The sequence below is a fragment of the Oryzias melastigma genome, linkage group LG16, assembly GCF_002922805.2.
Source record: "Oryzias melastigma strain HK-1 linkage group LG16, ASM292280v2, whole genome shotgun sequence".
In the NCBI taxonomy this organism is placed as follows: Eukaryota; Metazoa; Chordata; class Actinopteri; order Beloniformes; family Adrianichthyidae; genus Oryzias; species Oryzias melastigma.
This window is the reverse complement of record NC_050527.1, coordinates 1,601,748-1,605,731: the sequence shown is the minus strand read 5'-3', so window position 1 is coordinate 1,605,731 and position 3,984 is coordinate 1,601,748. Positions and strand designations below refer to the sequence as shown.

General features: G+C 39.4%; 1 protein-coding gene across 1 annotated transcript in view; it reads left to right on the top strand.

The window, feature by feature from the left end:
- The window catches only part of LOC112143784 (free fatty acid receptor 2-like), a 6,530-nt gene that overhangs the window by 1,851 nt on the left and 695 nt on the right, over window positions 1–3,984 (top strand). The window lies entirely within an intron of this gene.

Genomic DNA, 3,984 nt, shown 5'->3' with positions numbered 1-3,984 from the left:
ATAACCACTAAATATACAAAATAAAAAACACTTAACACACAAAAGGACCCCATAGGCAGGATCTTGGAGTTCCAACATGCATATGCTGTCAATGCCACACTTTAACTGTTTTCTGTCCTCATGACGTGTATTTATGGTGATAAATTTATACCAGTGTCGGGCCGTCAGGGCTTGCAAGGCCTTTTCTGCTGGTCTAAAAATATCTGAATCACAGACTGATATCACAGACTTGCTTACCCCCCTGGTTGCGCTGCTTCCAGACGTGTATTTTTATATTAAAGCATTAACCAATCACATTGCAGCACTGTTTGTTGCTAGGGTCAAAGAAATCTGTCGACCAAACTGTTGCTTTAACCAATCAGATTTGGAGTAGGCGACACCAAGGCCAGCTAGCAGGCGCACGGAAACGTCAGCATTTTCACGAGCTTTGATTGGATAGTCAGAGAGTGAACTAGGCAGAGCTAGCATACTGCATCTGTAGCGACTCAGCGAGCTGCACCAGCAAATATATCGAGTGGATTTAATAGCTTTACTGCCAAAGCCATTTTCAAGAGGTGCAGCACAAAATCCTAGCACGCACTACCAACAATATTATTTTGCAGACACAGAACAGATTTCAAGACCATGAAAAACTGATGTTTGTCACCCTCCTCGACCACCAGAGGTTTCAGGAATACCAGAACATTTCCCCATCCAGCCTTTTCCAGCTTATCACAGCCACGGAACATTTTTTCATCTGCGAAACGCACGGATAATCTGCACGACAGAGTGATTGAAATCTTCTTGAGGAAAGAAAGGATGGATTTTGTGCACAAATAATCTGGATTTTTGGTGAGTAAAATTTTACTATATTCCTAAATAGTATTGACATTTTATCAGGTTATTTTTGATGCTTTTGGTATGTGTGTGCTGTACCTGCAGTGGAAGTTTTATTGCCATAAAATAGTTATTGAGGGTTGGATTGATTCCGATGGAGCACTACTGAAGGCCTAGGTGTGAAATGCACGGCCCGCCACTGGTTTGTACCAATGTCAACAGTAATCACATTGATTATTATGCATTATATGGCAATTTTAGGAGAGCTATTTAAGTGAATTATTAGTGTTTTGTAACACCTGAATGACATTGTTGAATTATATGGGCAATATCTATTTGAATATATCATATGAGAGTATCTATTTATGTTGACTTGTTTACATAACTTGATATTTAGATCTAAGAATGTGTACACATACCATAAATTTCAAGGGTCCTGTCCTTCATGCAGGCTGTTTGTGATGACAAGCTAAGACCGAACATCTGGATGAAGGAAGTCCTTCGGAAGGCTCTAGTATAGTTCAACCAGGTTGAATTATACTGGAGCCTTCTGAAGGACTTCCTCCATCCTGTGCTCAGTCCGTTTCTGGTAGAAGGCTCCTGTAGTCTTCAGACTTTTCTCACAATCAACCTGTTAACCAGAGCTCTTCTTCACAAACCACATCTTCACTGCTTCGCTGGAATACTTGCCTCAGGATTACTTTTCCAGAACTGTTGCTGGACTACTGCTCTCATTATACCAAAATGTGTATGTGAGAGACCACATTTGGTCTATGTACTCCAGACCAACAAATGCTGGTTATCGATTAGGGAAACATTGGACTTATACTTGAATATTCAATTCTATTTCATTGACAATCTTGTTTTTGCCATTTTGTCTGTTTATGTATTACCTGTTTGTCTATAAATCCCACATCTAAAGCAAATCTCTTCAGTCCCTGTCTTCTCTCTCATGAGCCAACTTTAAGTCTTCTGAAAGCTAAACCAATAAATATAACAATTTATCTTTTAACAATTTTTTGGGCTTGTTCTGAATTTGGGCAATATAAGCTACAATTCCTCCTTGGGGTCACCAGAAGGCTTTAGCTGGCTGAAGGTGGTGTACAACCTGGACAGTATTATCAGTTCATTAAGGCCCACACAGAGACAAAAAACAACAGACAGGTTTGTATACACCTAGGGACAATTTAAGGTCACCAATTAATCCATGACGCATGTTTGTGGACTGTAAGAGAAAGCCAAAGAATCCATGCATGCATGAGAAGAATATGCAAACTCTGCAAGGAAATGACCCAGATGGGACTTGAACTAGGACCTTCTCGCTGTACTTTAGGTACAGTAAAATGCCATGAATGGAAAATGACAAAAGGCCACATCAGTTTCCATATTGATGTGAGAGTCTGTGAATAAAAGTCAGACTAAAAACCTCTAAGTCATGGATTTTTGTTTTTGAGTTCACATATGTGGACATAGGGTCATAGAATCAGGCAAGACCTACAACTCTAAAGAGTGTTCCACAGTTTAGGGCCAACTACAGATGAAGCAAAAAAAAATAAAATAATGAAAGACCAATTTATTTGCTGATAATTTTGTGTACTTTTTTAACTTAATTATCATTGTTTTAGTTTTAAAATTAGATTTGAATCATCCAACTAACCAATAGAGTGACAGTTTAAAACACTATTAAATTCTAGAAATAACCTACAATTTATTGTAACATCATTGGTAAGTACATAATGGGAAATAAGGACTGAAGTTATGTATTCATGTTTCCTACTTCCTGAAAAAAAGCGGTATTAGCATCTAGCCTGACTAATTTGAAAGACAAATGTTTGGTTAGTGTTTTAAGCTGGTTGTTTGTGAGTCAAACTAAGTATAAATCGTTCAAATTAAATATAGATAAATAAAAACTAGAAATGATGACTCAAGTCAATTCTCAATTAAACTTAAACCACCATTGTAAGACACACAAAACAAATACATGAGTGCTGTTTACACCCCTAGGTCAGAATTACTGTAGAATAATTTGCCTCTCATGTTGTCAAACATTAAATAGGACTAACTTGGCTACCTGTGTCTATTGTTCAACAAAAGCTTAACCCTGCAGTTGTGATATTAGGTGTTAAGAGCACAAACGCTGTCTGGGAGTCTTTCAACGTTGGAACTGTCTCAGAGCTCGCTTCAGCTGAGCTTCCTACCATGCTACAGCGGAGCTTGCTAGCACCCTACACCGGAGCTTGATAGCTGAATACAGTGGAGCTTGCTTTCTCGCTGTAGAAGAGCTCGCTAACATGCTGCACTGGAGCTCACTAGCTCAATGCAGTGGAGCTCGCTAGCATGTTACGGTGGACCTCGCTTGCTCACTGTAGTGGAGACCGGTAGCATGCCGCAGTGGAAATTGCCAGCATGCTACAGTTGAGCTTGCCAGCATACTACAGTGTAGCTTGCTTGCAAGCTACACTGTAGTATGCTCAATACAGTTCAGCTCACTAGCATGCTGCAGCAGAGCTTGCTAGCATGCTACAATGCTACAGAAGTGCTTACTAGGATATTACAGAAGAGCTTGCTATACTCACTAGATCCCTATGCTGTCCACCGGGCAGCTGGCTAGTATAGCATGCTAACCCACTGAGTCCCTACTTAAGTCAATGTGGGCAAACACAGAACCTGCAGACAAACCCAATTGGGTCCCATATTTTCTGCCCACTTTTAAACCATATGGGGCCCACTTGGCCTTACTGGCTGGGTATAAGCTTGTACCACAGGAGAGAGTAGGTTAACCAACAAACCACCAATGCATACAGAGGGGAAGTCTAAAAGTAGCTTCAGTGATTGGATTATTTTTAGTTTCATTACTGTACATTACTAGGAAAATAGAAAAAAAGAAACACCTCTGCTTTGTGACTCGACTATAAAAATGGAGTCATCGTCTTACTTACACCATCTTACTCAGAACGCTAGAAGGTAAGGACTTGCTTTTCCTTTGTAACACTCTGCAAACAGACTTGAATGAAACCAACTTCTTTATTTTTTATGTTTTATTATCTTTACACTTACATTGAATAATTGAATGGGCAAGAGGTAAAAACAGCAAAGTACATTTTGTTTTGAAGCACTAGACACTCATTTGCCCAGAGTATTTATCTGATTAAGTTTATGAGGGTTATA